This window comes from Eulemur rufifrons, chromosome 10 (assembly GCF_041146395.1).
Source record: "Eulemur rufifrons isolate Redbay chromosome 10, OSU_ERuf_1, whole genome shotgun sequence".
In the NCBI taxonomy this organism is placed as follows: Eukaryota; Metazoa; Chordata; class Mammalia; order Primates; family Lemuridae; genus Eulemur; species Eulemur rufifrons.
In genome coordinates, this window is record NC_090992.1 from 26,589,967 (window position 1) to 26,610,590 (window position 20,624).

Here is a 20,624-nt window from a genome sequence, read left to right on the forward strand (position 1 = left end):
AAAATACTAGGTGGCATCGTTCAATGCAATTATGCATATCACCCTTTTTGTTTGCTTATTCTGAGAAATTTCTGTGTCGAGCAGTCTGTAGTGTCCCCTAGTCATTCATGTGCACAGGTGCAGGGGCTGTTTTTTGCTAGGCAGCAGCGAAAGAAGGGAGGCACCAAGTGAGTGGGAAGAGAGAAAATGATGATTCTCCAGGTCAAAATGAATGATCCTGTTTCCAAAACTCTATGCAGAAATTTCATACTGGCAGCCTGTAGGCCAAATCCAGCTGTTGGACCTGGCTTGTTTGAATCACAAAACATTTAAGAAGTCAAATTAGTTACTAACATTTTTGTTAATATTTTATTATGGAAATAATATATATAAAAGTAGAAAAAATAAATATCAAACACCTAGGTATCTATCACTCATCTTTAACAATTATCATTTTATGGCTATTATTATTTTTTTAAGACATGGTCTCGCTCTGTTGACTAGGCTAGAGTGCAGTGGCATCATCACAGCACACAGCAACCTCAAAGTCCTGGGCTCAAGCGATCTTCCTGCCTCAGCCTCCTGAGTAGCTGGGAGTACAGGTGAGCGCTACCATGGCAGACTAATTTTTCTACTTTTTGTAGAGACAGGGTATCGCTATGTTGCTCAGGCTGGTCTTGAACTCCTGGCCTCAAGAGATCCTCCTACCTTGGCCTCCCAAAGTGCTGGGATTATAGGCATGAGCCACCATGCCTAACTTGCTATTGTTATCTATTACACCCACCTCCACTCCTCTCCTTTGTTTAAATATAACCATAATCCCATTACCACCCCCACACACCCTAAAATAAAAATCATTCCTTAATATCAAATGCCCAGTATCAGTGTTCAAATTTCACTAATGTATATTTTCTTTCTTTATAATTTCCTTATTTGAATTAAGTTCCCTATAGCAACTGGTTGTTACATAAAATACTAGGTCATTCCCTAAAATCTACGAAGTTAGTCAGTTTCTCTCATATACATATACATACACTCTATTGGATAATTGTCATTTTTAATAGAATTTCTGAGAGTTTAGATTTTTCTGAACATTTCCATAATTTCACATAATGTGTTCCTGTGTCTGCTGTATTTTCTATAAATTGGTAGTTATATCAAGTAGCTTGATCAGATTCCGGCTGTTTTCTAGAAAGAATATATCCTAGGCAACGGGGTGTATTAATTTTCTATGGTTACAGTAACAACTAATGGTGCTTAAAATGACACAAATTAATATGGAAATAACATTCATTGGAAATCAAGCAGGTAGGAGGGGGAGGAGGGGATGGGTAAATTCACACCTAATGGGTACAGTGCACACTATCTGAGGGATGGGCACACTTATAACTTTGACTCAAATGGTACAAAAGCAACTTATGTAACCAAAATGTTTGTACCTCCATAATAGTCTGAAATAAAAAAAATAAATTAAATAACACAAATTTCTTATCTTACAGTTCTGTGTGTCAGAAGTCTAACCCAAGACTCAATGGGCCAAAATCAAGGTATCTGAAAGGCTGTGTTCCTTTCTGGAGTCTCTAAGGGGCAATCCATTTCATGGTTCTGTCTAGGCTCTGAGTTGCCCACATTCCTGGGCTCATGACCCACTTCCATCTTCAAAGTCAGCAATGGCTGACTGAGTTTTTCTCACATTCAGTTACTCTGACACTGAATCTTCTGTGTCCCTCTCCCATTTCTAAAGACTTGTGATTTCATTGGGCACATCTGGATAATCCAGAATACTCTCCCCATTTTAAAAATCACCAGATCAGCAACTGTAATTTTATCTGCAATCTTAATTTCCCTAATGTAATGTAACATATTCACGAGATTTGAGATTAGGACGTGGATATCTGGGGGCGGGGGGCAGTGTTTTTCTGCTTACTACACACGGGATATTCTTCCATCAGGAGGCACATAACATTTTTTGCCATGATGTTTTCAGCCATTGGTGACCTTTACCTAGGGGATTTCACTAGAGGTTTCAAACCAGTTATATCCTAATTCTATTATTTCTTCTTAATTTATTAGCTGGAATATTTTATCAAGAGAAACTGCATCTCAGCAAACATTTACTCACCCTAAATTACAGTTTGTAGAGGAACTTGACAGAGCTTGATTTTTCCTCCTTTATTTATTTACTGATTTTCAAAATAGTGAATTGGTTACCTAATATCTCCCAAACCAATAAAGGTTTTTATTTTTAAAATATCACTGTGAACATTTTGATTTGTTTCGTTCTAGCACAGTTATTATTTCTATGATCTAACCATCCTACCTCTGGTCAGAAAAGTCTCTTCGTGTTGACTCCTGAGTCCTTTTAATATGGCCTGGTGATCTTTGATGGTCCTCTTGCTTCTAGCAGAAGATACTCCAGTATTATCTTATATAGTTTTGCGCCAGGCCTGGAATCAGTAATTTCTAGTAAGAAGCCCTGGTTTATCTTAGTGGAAACTGGTGTTTAGAGACCACAAGCTGGGAGCGTTGGGTGCTCATTGCTACTGGATTAGCCTCTGTGTCTGTGTACAGAGCAAGAAGGTAAGCTTTGTGTCACTAAAATACACCCTGATTCTACACGAAACTTTAATTCAAATTCAGGACTTCAAGACTTCCATTTGACCTCATGGATTTTACAGTGTTATTACCTTTCTTTCAAAATTGCTGTTTTTAATAACACTGCCATGGTTGCTTATTTGATTTAACCCACAACACACACATAACAGTTCAGAATACCAATGGCACCACCATACTAACATTATTTTAATAAAAACAACTTAAAACTTGTCAATTTTTAAAATCCTTAAAGCTTATCCCACTAGGAAAGTACAGTCAAACTGCTCAGTTTCAAAGTCACTTGAAACAATTCCTTCCTGTGTGGTTAGGCCACCAGCCTGACACCCAGTGAGGTTTAATTGTTTCATTTTTTTTTTCTCTTAATTTTTCATGACTACTTTTTCAAAGTCCAATTTTGTTTTATAGATCTGCAAACTATTTATGTGGTACGAAAGTCAAATCTACAGAACAAAAAACATTCAAAGAAGTCTAGCTCTGTCTTTGTCCTTCTATCAGGTTTCCTCCCCCCAAGCAATGTGTGTGTGTGGTTGTACGTATACACACACACTATGCATACATGTGTTTTTAATGTGTTCATCGATTTCCCAATACCATTTGAAAATTGAGGTATCTGAATTAAAAAAACAAAATAGGTTTCTAGCTCGTCCTGAGAACTAGAACCCCTGGCAATTCTGGGACTGCCGTCTCACATGGCCACTGTCCACCGAGGTCAGCAGCCACCCTGCTTGGACACAATATATGGTGTCTAGTTTGCTACAGTCTCCACCCGACCTATGTTACTATGTCATCTATGTCGTCTCAGACTCCTGCAGCTTCTCCCCTGTGGCACTGCCACTGTGCCACATTCCTCAATACATTCAGTACAGATTCCACACAGGGGGTTGAATGACCAAGTGGGCAGTGGGCACTTTCTCCCACCCCTTCTTCATAAAAGCACTTCCGCCTGTGGGTCAGAACAGATCTGCAGGTCAATATTGTTCCTTCATGGATGGCATGCCATCTGTATATTTCTGTTTCTGGCACGTGCGGGGACAGCTCTGCCAAGAGGGCCCCAAACTGGGCATTCGAACCCAGCAGGAGAGGCAGGAGGCTAGAAGACGTGTCCCTGTCTCACCAGCAGCAGGTAGAACACGCAACAAAGGGAAAGAAGCAAAAGCAAATATCCGAAGGTACCTCCAACCCTCTCAAAATAGACATATAGATTAGTGCTCATGTTGGGTTATTCTTCATCATTTCTGCTAGCCAGAGAGGCAGACTTTTTCACAGAAACACACATGAAACCTGACATCTATAAACTGACTAAACTCTTTTGTTTTTTATTTATTCATTTATATTTTTGGCATGATGTGTTTTTACAAAAAAAAACCAAGAACTTTTAAATATTCTTAAATAAAAGATTATATTTGGGGTATTCAGCAAGCTGATTCCAATTATAGTCTCCCCTTACATTACATACATATACCCCCTACCCTTTATTGATTGATTGATTTATGGATTACCATGCACTGATTACTATGTGCTTCTCATTCATTATCTCATTTTCTCTATCATTACTAAGAACTACCATGTTACTGCTTGTATTTTATCACAAGGAAATAATCACACAACTGTGAAAGTATTTAGCTATAGAGTTCATTACTATGCCAGTGATAACAGAAAAAATAAAAACCTAGAAACTATCTGAAAGTTACACGTTGAAAGATAATTGAATCTATTATAATATAATGGAATACTACGTAGCTCTTGTACAGGAATATTTAAGAGCATAGGTAAATATTCATGATGCATCATTGAGGGAAATAATCAGTTAAAGAAATATGAAAAATAAGCCCATTTTTAAATAATTATATTAAACATTGATAATGCATATAATCATGTGGATATAACAGAAAAAATTCTAATGGAAATTTTATAGGGGCAAAATTCTAGGGGGAGATATATTCAAATGTTAATATTTAGTATCTTTTCATGTCTGGGTTATGAGTGCTTTCTGTTTTCCCCTTTTTGCTTACCTGTACTTTCTAATTTTTTACAATTTTCTATAAGCACTAATTGCAATAAAAACTTAAGTAACAAAAAATAAATCTTTCCTCAGTGATTTATCTTAAAAATCAACATTTATCAAGAATGTATATTTTACATCATCTACTAAGTACTACACATATATTATCTCATGTCATCTTTTCAATGACCCTGTGAAATAGTTATTATTTTCCTTATTTTTACAAGTGAGCACCTTTTTTGGTAAGTAATTTTCTCAAAATCACACAGCTAGTTAATGACAGAACCAGGAATTTGAACCCAAGTCTTTCCAGTTCAGACTATATACTCTTGGTTACTATCCTAATCTTCAATAGTAGTATCCTTATAATATCTAGATTTCTTACTGTCACTGACTTTTGCTCATTTGGTAATTGCACTCAGCTGTATTAGACAGGACCATCCTCAACCTAAAGACTAACACCATCTATTCTTAGGGGAGAACATTTTCATTCCACTTTTCCAGGATCTAGAGGCTCCTGATTACGACCCAAGTGGCTCCCATCCCCAGAAACATAATCAGAATGAATCTTCTGCTGTTTTTGGAAAGCCTTCTGTGTGTATCATTTTACATGGCATGCCATGAAGAGTCACAGAAAGAGAAGACCCCTCCAAATCCTGTCCTATAAGACAGTTTATAATATAGGTGGTACAAAGCCACAGAAAAATAGTAAAGGAGGCACAGGAATGACCAAAGTTTGAGAAACACACATCTAATCCAATAGTCAATTAACTCCTTTGCAAGTAATTATTTAATCTTTCCATACACACCTCTCGTGGCAGAAAACTCACCCCAGACTTGTCAAATCTCTATCATTTCTTCCATTTACAGGTTCTTCCTATTCTTATGCATCATTAGCTTCATCATTTAGCCTGTTTCCCTGTTTCTAGGTCTGCCTAAAGGTATTTGGTGAGAAATGTCTATCAAATAGTGTGACCTTTTGTTATTGCCCTCTATTTCTAAAGTATTATACAAAGCAGATTGAGTAATCAACTAAATATGTTCCCACATTTAGAAAGTCTCCTTTATAGCTTTGGAGCAGTGAGAATGGATTGGAGACACATAAAAATATCTTGAGATCAGCCTTACTTAAAATCATTTCGCCTTTAACTACAGAAGGTATGGGGGTACCATTGAGATAGGAGTTTTAGGCTAGTTCTGAAGCACAACTTCCTTCCCAGTAAGATGTAAAACAGCTATTTAGCAGACTGAGAATCATTCCCAAAGTAATTAGAAAAATACACAATATTTTATTTTCTTTAAATGGTGAAACTAATTTTAAAGCAAGCAGGAACATTCTAGTAGCCAGACAGCTAGGTAGCTGGTCTTGACAGTGAGCGCTGTCCAGTGAATGGTCCTGAAGTCTATAAAGTGCATCCGAAACAGAAGTAGGAAGCCTGGCTCCCACTGTACTCCCAGTGAGGGCAGGGGACTGAATGAATGTCCGGTTCATCACAGTGTCACCAGTGACGACCTTCCATACCCGGCGTGGTACTCACTCAGAATAGGAGTTTTCAAGAACACAAGAGCAAATCCCACTATTTTCCCAGTCCAATTTAGAGTGTCACCACCCCCCCCCCCCGGCCCCGCAACCAGTTAGATCTTTCAGGGGAGACAGGGCCTAGCGGCAGGGGCAGAGGTGAGTAGAATCTGGGGACTGACACAAGGATTATGGAATATGGTCTTTATTCTTGATCTACTCCAGATTGGTTAGTTGGTTGTTTTGAATAGACAGTTTTCTACAAGATGAGTATAGAATAAATAAGAGATTTCAGAGTGGCAATACAAACAGATTGAAGTATTAACTTGTCTCTTCCCTCATATCTCTCATGCTGGCCTCTGACCCCCTTCTTCACCACCTCAAACAGGTTCCCATGCTTTGTAATTACTTGCCTTAGAGATTTTGAAAGTGAGGCAGCAGAGGCAGCCTAATGGCAGTGGGATTTCCTATCTTCTGTAAAAGGTAAATCTCACTAAATGGACTGTACTAGGTGTGCTGAGAAGGGAGGCAAGAAGAGAAGACATTTTCTAACTAAGGGGTGCACCTAGATCTGTGCTTCCCATGAGTTCTAGAGACCATGGTCATGCCGGTGTCCCCAGGAGGGGTTAAGGTCTCATAGGGAAATGGCTGCAGGACTCCGGTCTCTTGGGTTTCTCATCCAGGAGTGGCAGAGGGATAGCAGAACTCTGGACCTCAAGGGATGGCATGGGTGGAACCACAACTCCCTCAGCATGGCCAGGACAATGACCAGTGCCCCCAGGGCCTCTCCACTGGTGCTGGGCAAGACGCCATGACATCTGCAAAATCCTGCGTGAGATGGACTTTCCTGCCGGCCCTTATGTGGGATGGGGGCTGGAAATTGCTAGTATGTTGATTTTAGGAAAGTGCTATTTCTTGTTCCTCTGATTTTCCTGCTGCGTCAGCATCAGACAGGTTTTTAATTCTGTCAGCACATTTGCAGGCTTGAAGTCAAGCCAAGTCCTGTTTTAGTAAGCAGGTCCCAAGACTCTCTCTTGCTGGAGCAGTGTTAATGGCAGGCATTCCTTAGTTTTGATCCAAGAGCAAAACAGTTACACCCACACACAGATTGCATTAGAATGTGAGCTTCATGAGGGGTGGGTTTTTTTTACTGCTTTGTTCATAGCTGTAGTCTCGGTTCCTAAAATACTGCTTGGCAAATAGTACAGACTTAGCAAATTCTTGCTGAGTGATAGAATTTATTCATTCCAACTAGTTGCATTTTGAAAGGTAGTGTGGGTAGTACAAAAATGTTAAAACCTATACCTATTCCTATTCCAGAGTCTAATATTTCAGAACACGCATGTACTCACCATCAAATTGGTACTAACTGATCAACACTTATGTGTACATCTAGCAGTAACATTCATTGGACGTCACGCAGGTGGCAGCGGGGAGGAGGGAATGGATATATTCACACCTAATGTGTGCGGCACACATCATCTGGGGGGATGGACACACTTGAAGCTCTGACTTGGGTGGGGCAAAGGTAAATATAAGTAACCTAAGCATTTGTACCCCCGTAATACGCTGAAACAAACAAACAAAAAAAGAACATGCATTCCCAACCAAGGGGATATAGCCCCCAATGGGTGAAAACTGATTATTGAGGGGTTCGGAGAATGAAAAAATTTTACTCTTTTAATGTAGAAAGCATAAATAAGCTTATGTATAGAGTATATACACGTATATCTGTGGTATGAAAGTTTCATGTGTGGGGACAAATAGAAAAAAACTCTAAAAATGCTCCTGGGGAGGGGAGAGGCAATAATTTTTTAAAATTTGAGCAATACTGTGTTAGAGTATTATGTTTTGAGACTGTTCTTTCATCCCTTTATATTTTAACCTATAAATGGTCACTTCTACCATTTGCAGATTGAATCATCTTCTTGCAGTGTCTCAGACTCTAAAATGCAATAAGAGAGGAACACCAAAAGTAAAGTACAAACGTCTTGATCTGTACTATTCCACTTCTCTATCCTTGTCAGTCTCCCTTTACTATGTCACACAGCATACTAATGATTTTTCCAAACTCCTTCTCTTTTTGAGTCTTTGTAACTATTCCATGTCCCTCCCTTGGCCAGTGGCACTCTTCCCAATCCTGTTCCTCTCTCCTGTCCTTTGGTTATAGTCAGATGTCTTTTCTGAGCCCATGTGGGATTTCTAATTCATATCTCCCATGTCATATCTCCTCATATCTTATCTCATATGACATGCCATTGTAATTGTTCATTTATATCTGTGTCTGTAGTCACTAGACTTTAAAGTTCTTGAGTTGAGGGATAAGATGTTACTTATTATTCCGTCTTTGGGGCACAGTACACTGCCCATACCTGAACATGTAACCGCAAGAGAAAAAAAAATTGGCTAGAACAGAGATTGTTTAGAAAATGTCTATCCATATGAATTTTAAAACATTAATAACAAAAGTTACCATTTCCATGTACATTAGACAAAGTGCATTATCTGCATTATAGTCACTAATCTTCATTATAACTGTAGATGGTAGGCACTGTTAACTCCATTTCACAGTTGAGAAAACTGGTGCTCAGAGACCCTGGCAGTCTAACTCCAAAACAAAACTCCTTAACCACCACATTCTATGCTATATTGCTAAGCTCCAAATGTGTGTCCAGCCCTGTGCTAAATGATAGGTTAAGAGATATGAAGAGTTTCAGATAGTACCCCTCCCTTCTGGAAGCTTCCAATCTAAAGGAAAACACATAAGGGGCCATTTTGGCAAAGATGTGAAGATACCAGAAACTCCCATGTACTACTGAGGAGAACATAAAATGCATAGCCACTTTGGAAAAGAGCTTGACTATTAAAAAGTTAGACATAGAGTTACCGTATGACCCAGCAATTCCACTCTGAGCTCTCTTCGTAAGACAAATGAAAATCTATGTCCACACACAGACTTACACATAAATGTTCACAGCAGCATAATTCATAAGAGCCAAAAAGTGGAAATAACCTAAATGTTCATCAACTGATTGATGAACGGACAAGTAAAATAGTCTATATCCATGTAATGGAATACTATTTAGCAATCAAAAGGAATGAAATACTAAAAAGGAAAGAAAGGAAGAAAGAAAGGAAGGACAGAAGGATGGAAGGAAGGAAGGAAATACTGATGCATGCTACAACATGGATAATCCTCAAAATCATTATGTTAAGTAAAATAAGCCAAACATAAAAGAACATATACTGTCTGATTCCATTCATATATATTGTCCAGAGAGGCCAATCTATACAGATTGAAGAAGATTCGTGGTTGCCTAGGGCTGAGAGTGGAAATGGAGAATGACTGTAAATGGACTCAAGGGATTTTATTGAGGTGTTGGAAATGCTCTAAAACCAGATCATCTCACTAGATGCAGAAAAAGCATTCAATAAAATTCAGCATCCCTTCATAATAAAAATCCTCAAAAAACTAGGCATTGAAGGAACATACCTAAAGAAAATAAAAGCCAGATATGACAAACTCATAGGCAACATCATACTTAACGGAGATAAGTTGAATGCATTCCCCCTAAGAACTAGAACAAGACAAGAACACTCACTTTCACCACTCTTATTCAATATACTACTGGAAGTCCTTGCCAGAGCAATCAGGCAAGAGAAAAAATAAATAAATAAAAGGCATCCAAACTGGAAAAGAGTAAGTCAGATTATCTGTGTTTGCTGACGATATGATCTTTTACCTAGAAAACCCTAAAGATTCCATAAAAACTCTTAGATTTGATAAATGAATTCAGTAAAGTTTTAGGATAAAAAAAAATCAATGTACAGAAATCAGTAGCATTTCTATATACCAGTAATGATCTAGCTGAGAATCAAATCAAGCGGGCAATTCCATTTATAATAGCTATAAAAATTACCTAGGAATGTATTTAACCAAGGAAGTGAAAGATCTCTATAAGGAAAACTATAAAACACTGATAAAATAAATTATACATGATACAAATAAATAGGAAAACATCCTTTGCTAATGGATCAGAAGAATTAGTATCATTAAAATGATCATACTGCCTAAAGCAATTTACAGGTTCAATGGAATTGCTACCAAAAAAACCAATGTCATTTTTCACAGAATTAGAAGAAAACAATTCTAAAGTTCATATGGAAACAAAACAGTCTCAAACAGCCAAAGCAATCTTGAGCAAAAAGAACAAAGCTGGAGGCATCTCATTGGTTGACTTCAATTTATAATACAAAGGTACAGTAACCAAAACATCATGTTACCGGCATAAAAACAGACATATAGATCAATGCAACAGAATAGAGAACCCAGTAATAAATCCACATACTAACAGCCAATTGATCTTTGACACAGTTGACAAGAACATAACACTGGGGAAAGGACACCCTTTTCAATAAATGGTGCCGAGAAAACTGGTTTGTCATATGTGGAAAAATGAAACTGGACCCATATATCTCACCATATGCAAAAATCAAACCAAGATGGATTAAAGACTTAAATATAATACCTGAAACTATAAAAATACTAGAAGAAAACCTAGGTAAAACTTCTGGACATTGGTCTGGGCAAAGAATTTATGACTAAGACTTAAAAGCAGAGGCCACAAAAACAAACAAATGGGACTTAAACTACAAAGCCGTTGCACAGGAAAAGAAATAATCAACAGAGGGAACAGACAACCCACAGCATGGAAGAAAATATTTGTAAACTATGCTTATGACAGGGAACTAATGACTAATATCTAGAATTTACAATGAACTCAAACAAATCAACAAATAAAATAACAAACATTTTTCAAAAAAAAAATGGCCAAGAAGCATACGGGAAAAATATCCAAGATCACTGATCATCAGAGACACGCAAATTAAAACCACAATGAGATATCATCTTAGGCTAAGCAGAATGGCTATTAGTAAAAAGACAAAAAATAGGTGTTGGCAAGGATGTGGAGAAAAGGGAACTTTTATACACTGTTGGTGGGAATGTAAATGTAAATTACAGCAATACTTATGGAAAAATAGGACAAAGATTTCTCAAAGAACTAAAAACAGAGTTACCATACAATCCAGCAGTCCCACTTCTGGGTATCCATCCAAAGGAAAAGAAATCAAAATATAAAAAGACACCTACACTTGCAGGTTAACTGCAGCACTATTCACAATAAGAAAGATATGGAACCAATCTATGTGTCCATCAATGGAGGCTTAGATAAAGAAAACATGGTGTGTGCATATATATATATATATATATATATATATATACCATGGAATACTGTTTAGCTGGAAAAAAGAATGAAATCACATCTTTTGCAGCAACATGGATGGAACTCGAGACCATTATCTTAAGTGAAACAACTCAGACACAGAAAGACAAATAACACATATCCTCACTTATAAGTGGGAGCTAAATAATATGTACACACAGAAGCAGAGAGTGGAATGGTGGACAATGGAGACTCGGAGGGATGGGAGGGTGGATGCTGGGGGGCTGCTTGGTCGGGACAATGTGTGTGGCTCCAGTGATGTATGCACTGAAGGCCCTGAATTCACCACAATGCAATATATCTATAGAGCAAAACTATGCTTGTGTTAATACCTCATGAATATATAGAAATATAAAAATAAATGGGAAAAAACAAAACTGGATCATGATGATAGCTGTATAACAGTACATTTACTAAATATTACTGAATTTTATACTAAAAATGAGTGAACATTATAGTAAGCAAATATAACCTTAAGAAGGTTGGCTTATTTTTTAAAGTAACAAACATGACATGATATTCACAGAAAAGAGGAATCCAGCTTAGGAGACATGGCATGCTATGTTTTGGAATCCCCCAACTCAATAAAGAGAACTGGTTGAGAAATGTGTGCTATGAGAAAGAGATAGTAGGATAGAGAGGGAACAAGTAAGAGACGACTCTGTTTTTGGTCCACACTTTGTATGGGGTTATTAAAGGAACATTTTGGCAATATTCTACTTCCATCAAAGAACAACTTGATGAAGGATTTCTAGAGTGAAGCAAGACAGAGCTGAATTAGACACAGGGAATGTTTTGTGATCAAAGCAATTGTGTGACAGGCTACAAAGGCAGCTATTGGCCTTCTTTTTCTAAGGAGCATTAGAAATGGTAATGTTGACTGGGTGCGGTGGCTCACGCCTGTAATCCTAGCACTCTGGGAGGCCGAGGCGGGAGGATGATTTGAGCTCAGGAGTTTGAGACCAGCCTGAGCAAGAGCGAGACCCCATCTCTACTAAAAATAGAAAGAAATTATCTGGCCAACTAAAATATATATATAGAAAAAATTAGCCAGGCATGGTGGTGCATGCCTGTAGTCCCAGCTACTCGGGAGGCTGAGGCAGGCAGATCGCTTAAGCCCAGAAGTTTGAGGTTACTGTGAGCTAGGCTGATGCCACGGCACTCACTCTAGCCCGGGGCAACAAAGCAAGACTCTGTCTCAAAAAAAAAAAAAAAAAAAAAAGAAATGGTAATGTCATCAGTCCTGGATGATAAACACAGCAGCAAAGGAGAGGACCAGATGACTCTCCAGTGTTTGGGCCACAGCTTTGTACCCTTTGCTGTATAATCTCAACTTCATTCATATTCTCTTCCTTTTGTCACAGGTGTGTATATATTATATAGTTTTTCTTTCTTTTCCTATTACTTTGTAGTTACTATAAAGCTAAAGCTCATATAAGGTCTGTCCGGAAAGTATCCAGCCTTTGTTAATATAACGAGAATGGTTTGTGAGACATCAATGTAACCTGGCAGCCAAGGAGAGTGGACTGCAATGCACACGTGTGAACAATGACGACTTCCCTGTGCTAGTCAGCTGGGTGCTAGCCACTGTTGTGTCAGTGTGTGTACTGCATGGCCATCACATTCTAAATGACCAAGCAAGTAGAGCAACGAATCTGCATCAAATTTTGCATTAAGCTTGAACATGCCTCTGTGCAAATTATTCAGATGATTCAGAAGGCTTTTGGGGACAATGCAATGAGAGCAGCACAAATAAAACTGTGGCACAAACACTTCAAAGACAGTCGAGAATCTGTTGAAGATGATTCACGTTCTGGAAGGCCTGCAACAAGCAGAACACCTGAGAATGTTGAACATGTACGGGTTAGGTTAAGAGATGCTGGGAGAACTGTATGAGGTCCTAAGGTGCTACTTTGAAAGGGACTGAGGTGTCATTGTCCTGTGTACAATGTTTCTTGTATCTTGTATTTGCTTCAATAAATGTCTCTATTTTTCACATTACATGGATGGATACTTTCCGGAAAGACCTTGTATACTGGTTAGAATAGTGTGTGTGTGTGTTTGAGAGAGAGAGAGAGAGAGAGACAAAGAGAGAGGGCGGGGGGAGAGAGAGAGAGAGAATATTAATGTAAGACATATGTAACTGTCAAATTTCTTTGGTAGCTCAGGGGGTCAAGACTGTGATTTCTCACTTCTCTTTTGTAAATATCTCATAATATTGCTCTTAATCATTCACAGATCCAAGACCACTGTATTTGAAACATTCCATATGTTCTGGTTGCTAACAGTAATGTATGGACAGGCATTCTTTGATCTATACTTTTCCTGGGGGTAAGTAAATCAAAGAAGGGAGGATTACCTACCATTCCCAAAACACATACATACGGAATAAGTCTAATTTTCTTTACTACCAAATTGCCTAGTTTCCACTTGTCCTTTAGGGCTTTGCTATCAATTTCTTTGGAAAGCCTTCCTTGATTCTCCTCAATCCTTCAGAAGCCATCTTTCCTTAGTAACTGGAGAACACATGCACACACACACACACACACACACACACAGCCTTTTGCTACATTGGCGAAGAGTATGAGGTCTGGAATCAGACTGCATGGGTCAGAATGCTGGCTCCCCCACTTCCTAGGTATCCTTTCTAAAGTTTGTGCTTTGTATCTGGACACTAGAGTAAACAAGATAATGAAAGCTTCTAGATAGAGGGTTAAAACAGATAATCCAAGCCTATCAGTCAAAAGAGGCTAGGATATACTATGGTAACAGACAGCAAAAATCTCAGTAGCTTTGAATAACAGAGATCATCACCCAAGCTACATGCCCAGGGAGGGTTAATAGAGTGTCACTGAGGGACAGAGAATGCTAAAGTAGCCACTGTCTTCAACACTTCGCTGCTCTGTATTTCTTTGGGTCCGTGTTTGACTGTATTTCCCCACCCACGTATGATTGGTGTGGCTAATGAAATTATAGCAATTCAGAGTCAATTCAGAGCATATGCTTTAAGAGCCACTGCATGGTTGACCATACTGTCCTATTGTTTTTCTCTTTCTACATTGCAAGCTTCTAACAACTGAAAAGAACCACAATTATAGCTCCCACAAGGAAGTCAAGTACGGCTTCAAAGTCAATAAACCCCAGCCAGTACTGCGCTGGCTGGCCATTTGAGGAAACAGCTACATTAGCGTGGGGATTGCCATATACTTCTAGACATTAAAGATTAACCTTAAAGAATGTTTGTAAGGAAATGTAAACACATGCTGTGGGATTATAGGAAGAGTCTCTATCACTTGGCTTCTGGCCTCGACCCTTCCGCTAGCTGTCGGTACTAACATGGACAAGCCCTTTGAATCTTTTGAATCACTCCATAATGGGTAGTTGGACAGTAGAAATATTAAGGTCTATTGTACTTAAAAAAAAAAAAAAAGGTCCTATTTTGTGATGTACAGGAATGGGATACAACCTGGACAACAACTAATATCAGCTGTCAGTGGGAACTGATACCCACTACTCAGAGAGGCTATAATTAGGGCATCTTGTGTGACTTGTAGTCTAGCTTAAGAAATGCTTACAAAAACTCTTGTAAATCGCTCCAAATGCACACCTAGATTCAGGGACTACTTAGGCATAAAAACCAATGCCAGCACATTGTTCTGAAATAACAACTTGTAAGCAACCTTTAAAAAGACACATTGGCGGGGAATTTATTGATTGTTTGAAGGGAAGAAAATGAGAGATGGATAATAAAGTGCAAGTTGCTACATCCCCTGTCCTAGGTGAAAAATGTGAGCTTATAAATCCTGAGCTATTGTTGATAAAGGAGGGGACTCATTTATCTTAAGCAGACACATAAAAGAAAATAAGTGAAATATGATTAGGCCTATGCCAATGTTCAGATTAAATTCCTACCGTGGCAATCCCTGCTGCTGGGTGAGCACTTCCCACCAGTAAAACCCGATTAAGATGCTGGCCCGAGTGATATTAAAAATGCACGCTGCGGAAATCCTACCCAAAATAGATTCTTTCACTTGGGTATACACCCCAGGGGAGCCACCGGTGTTGTCTTCTATTTTCATTAGGAAAAGTTGTCAGTTGTATATGACAGTGTCTTTCATGAGACTTCAACTCACAGCTTCAAAGAGCCCAGTGCCTTTTTGATACATGTGAGAAAGGTTTCTAGGGATAAATTCAGAAATACGAAAGCTAGCATGAATACTCCTGGCACGAGCGCTGTCTTACCTATTAATTTGGCCCTCTCTTCAAGTTTTGATGTCCAAATTGGCCTTCCAAAAGATAGCATCAGAGGTACTCTCAGGCTTTCAGATGTGTCACCAATTTCCACAATTATGTTTGGCCTTCAGCTAAAGAGATGAAACAGTTGTCCAGAGATGTCTATTGCTATTTCTTTTGCTTATACTCCTAAGCTCTTATATTCTTTCCATATTTCATGCATGTTTTTGCAGAACAGAACAACTGGATACTGGAGAATCCTGTTTGCTCAATGAACAAAGACATGACTTCTTCTCTTCTTTCTCCCTTACCGTAGAGCATCATATGGCCAGAGCTATGAAGTGCTGTGGAGAAGAATGAGGCAGAATAGGAGGCTGGGTAGGAGATACACAGAAGACTAGAGGTCCACGAAGTTGTCTCTAAGAAGAAACCCAAACGATGTAAAGGAGCCAGCCATGGGAAGATCCAGGTAAGGGAAAAATGAGTTTGGTGTATTTGAGGGTCACCAAGAATGCCACTGGCAATGTGACCAGTGTGGTGTCACGCCAGTCTATGCAAGGTGAGGAGGAGTAGGAAATTAATTCAGAGAGGTGGGAAGAAACAAGGATCAATAGAGCATCTTGCAGAAGTTGTTACCAAGGAGTTTGAGGCTGGGCGCGGTGGCTCACGCCTGTAATCCTAGCACTCTGGGAGGCCGAGGTGGGCGGATCGTTTGAGCTCAGGAGTTCGAGACCAGCCTGAGCAAGAGCGAGACCCCATCTCTACTAAAAATAGAAAGAAATTATATGGACAGCTAAAAAAATATATAGAAAAAATTAGCCGGGCATGGTGGTGCATGCCTGTAGTCCCAGCTACTCGGGAGGCTGAGACAGGAGGATCCCTTGAGCTCAGGAGTTTGGGGTTGCTGTGAGCTAGGCTGATGCCATGGCACTCACTCTAGCCTGGGCAACAGAGTGAGACTCTGTCTCAAAAAAAAAAAAAAAAGGAGTTTGGATTTTTATTCTTTGTGTGGCCAAACACTAGTGGAATCTGTTAACCAAGGGATTGATGGGAGCAGATTTACATTTTAATTTAAATTCCAAGACTTCCTTGAAAGTACAAAACCACACTTTGACGAATTCACTACCTTAGAATTAATTCCCAAAATAACTTTCTAATAAAGAACTTGCTGATAATAGATTCTGTGAATTTGTTCAACTGAAATAATTTTTTCACAATGGCTTCTCTGCCTCCTTTGTCTAGCCAAATCCATAGACACAATGGTTTCCACCCACCTCAGGTTTTGGAATCAGAATGGTTTCCACCACAGGTTTTGCCCATCTGCTCTGACTAGGACTTCCAGTACTCTGCTGAACAAGAATGGTGACAGCGGGCACCCTTGTCTTGTTCCAGTTCTTAGAGGAAAGGCTTTTACCTTTTCCCCATTCACTATGATTTTAGCTGTGGGTTTGTCATATATGATCTTTCTTACACTGAAGTATGTTCCTTCTCTGCCTTGTTTCCTTTGCCCAGCCAAATTCATAGACACAGCGGTCTAGATCATAGGTTTTAGAACTAGAAAGAGTAAATCATAAATGTGAGGGTTAGATCCCTCCAAAAAACGAATTTTTGAGTCCAGGCCCCAGGTCCCATTACCTACTAGTCATAGAGCTTTTCCTAAACCTTTATTTCACTTGGAACATGGTGATCACAGCATCCCTCTCCTGGAAGAGTGTGTGAGTGCACACGCATTTGATCTGCTTTGCGTGGTGCCTGGTGCACTGTAAATGCTCAACAGCAGCCCTGCACTGAGCCCTTCATGCTCTGGGCCCCAGCTCCCACGTCTGTTTCCTTCTTGCTTCCTTTTGTGACTACCTCTTTTGATCTCCTGCCGCAGCCACACTCTGCCACACACAATTTAGCACTTGCTTGATTCGATATGCTCAAAGTGGCTCGTGTAATAGGGAGAGAAAAGAGAACTAATGATGGAGCTGCCAGTGTCGAAAGGATGCGGAATGAGCAGGTAAGGGGCAGGTACAGAGACATGAAAAGGAGTGTCTCAGACAGTGTATCTTAGTTCCTAAGAGAAGGTGAAGGGATTAGAGCTCTCTCAATACCTCAAAGCTAGTAACACAGGAGAAAAGGAAAGCAGAAGAGATGTTTTAGGGTTTGCCAAAGTTGAGGACAAGATGGTACTTTAATAATTTTAACTAGAAATAAACAAATCATCAAATACTAAGAGCCCAAAACTGGTTAAAGAGATTTAATTTGCCCCTTTTTCGCTTTTAATTACAATGTCAAGTATCATCCACACCCCTCCCCACTGCCCAAGCCATCCCTTAGAAAGGGAATCATTAATACTATGAGCAGTTTCAGGGACCCCGATTTGGGGTTATTACCTGGGCAGGAAGGGCAGACAGTCAGACAACAGTGGAGATTAAAAATCCATAGCGAACCCACAAGCATCACATGTACTCACCAGAAAACTGGTTTCCCTGATCATCACCTAAAATCACATTTGAGAATGATACCAATTATAATCATTTTTTAAGACTTATTTGGGATATTAGTTGAGACGGTGAAGTTTGTGTCAATTTGACTAGGCAAAGGGGTACCCAGATATTTGGTTAAACATAATTCTGGGTCAGACAGGAGAAATAAGCTCAAGAGATCCATTGTACAACATGAATAATATGGTTAACAACAATGTACTTACACTTCATCATTGCTAAGAGAATAGATTTTAAGTGCTCTCACTACAAAAAAATGACACGTATGTGGGGTAATGCATATATCACTTAGCTTGATTTAGACATTCCACAATGTATAAAATAGATCAAGATGTCATGTTGTTCACAATAAATATACAAAATTTTTACCTGTCATTTAAAATAAATAAAAATGCCCCCCGTCCCAATGCTAGCTGTGATTCTGAGAGTGTTTCTGGATGAGACAAACATTTGAACTGGCAGACTGAGTAGAGCAGGTAACCCTCCCTAACGTGGGTGGGCCTTATCCAATCAGATGAAGGCCTGAAAAAGGCTGACCCTCCTTGAGTAAGGCGGGCTTTTTTTCCTGCCTTGAGTCTTAAACTGCAACATTGGCTTTTTCGGGGTCTTCGGCAGGCACACTTGGACTGGAGCTACACCATCAGCTCTCCTGTGTCTCCAGGTTGCAGACTGCACATTTAGGGTCTCATCAGCCTCCAAAGTCACATGAACCAATTCCTTATTTAAAAAAAAAAAAAAAATCCACACGCACACACATTCTCTCTCTCTCTCTCTCTCACTCTCTTTCTCTCCATTGATTCCATTTCTCTGGAGAAGCCCAACTAATATCCCCAAATGCAGTTTCTGCTATTACAGAGGGCAGGTTCGGTGTCCATAGCAGTGGCCCCAGGCAGACGGCTTTCAGACTCTGGGGAGTGCACACAGGTTCCCTTTGTCCTGGTGCACCTTCCACCACCTGTTCCCCAGGGCATAGGACTCTGCGTGGGTTAGAGTGTTGGGGAACCCAGCTATACCACTGGGCTCAGCTGGTGTCATGACACTGCTACCCTCTGGGCGGACACAGGGGGATGTGGAGATGCAGGATTTCTTGGGCCCCAGGCAGGATGTAATCTGGTGGGAGCTGGGCTCTCAAAATGGCATCTTGCTGTAGTGACTTCGGTCTTGGGGGGTATGTGGGGCCCAGTGTGAACTCCCTCTAAAGAACAGTGCTGTTGCATGGACTCCAGGTAGCTCTATTATACTAGTCTCAGAGCCCACAAGGGCTCAGGGGCTCTCCCGTAACTAGGATAACAGGAGTCCATGATGGGAATGTGCACCACTGGGGATCTCTTGCTTACCTTTCTCCCCACACTGGGGAGTTTCTCCTGGCTCTGGGCAAATCCCAGCTGGGCCAGCTGCTTCACTTGCCCTTCATTCCATGCCTCAGAAGTTTCCTGTCACCCCCCGCTGAATTTCAGTGTTCTTTCTTAGATGCTCTATTTGATGTGTGATTATCTTACTCCCTGTTTTGGTTCTTCTTTGTAGAGGAGGCAAGTGCTGAGCGCCTCTACACAGCTATCTTGAAGTTCCCTTTTCTACCTCTATTTTATTACAGGCTCTCTGCATATACTTTAGGTATAAGGAAGACGCAGTAAGTAAGATTCACTTTTCCCTACATTCTATACAACGTGAGTATGTCACAAAGGTTAACAAGCAAGATGCCTCCCACTGTTGTATTCAAAACTTGGCAGAAAAAAGATGCCTAAAATGAGTAGACAGAATAAAACATCCCTCAGTCCACGCTCAAAAGTCACGGTGGGGAGACCTCAAGTTAGCCAGAAAAGATTCTTCTGTAGAGTATCTCTGTTTCTCAGGACTGTCAGATATATGCATTATAGTAACAACTTACGCTGGCAAAATTCTTTCAGTTAAAAATAAAAAAAGACAAACTTGTTCCCAAAGGTAATGTGGCAGATAGTCCTCATTTATTTTACCAGCACTTTCAATTTTGGCTCAAATCCTATTATTCAGGACATGTGAATTGACTAGTGGGAACATTTCCAGCAACAATATTTTGGAATTAAAAGCTAATTTAACCAAGATGACCCCTGGAAATTACCAAGCTCAGGTAAAAGGAAATTCTTTGACATAAATGGCCATGTGTTATTCATTTTAAGAGGGTGTCAGGAGAACTCTTCAATCATCTTTTATCATCTAAGCCACCTTTTTCTTCACACCACACCTTGGAATGGGTGAGCCTTAATAAAACCTTCATGTACCCATGACTGATATATATGTGAGAATGACACCAGGTCCAGGAAACACAAAAAGGCATTTCAGAGCAGCTGGATAAGACGGGAATCTAATAGCTTGAAAAAGTATACTGTTTAATAAGCAATTATACAATGAAGATGTCACTTAGGGGATAACTCAATACTTTCTTAACTTCAGATTTAAAAATGTCTTTTTTTTTTTTAAACAGAATAGCATGGTAGCAGCTTTAGCATCGAAGAGACCCATTC

General features: G+C 39.6%; 1 protein-coding gene across 1 annotated transcript in view; it reads right to left on the minus strand.

The window, feature by feature from the left end:
• Positions 1–20,624, minus strand: part of SGCD (sarcoglycan delta) — a 345,043-nt gene that overhangs the window by 201,470 nt on the left and 122,949 nt on the right. The window lies entirely within an intron of this gene.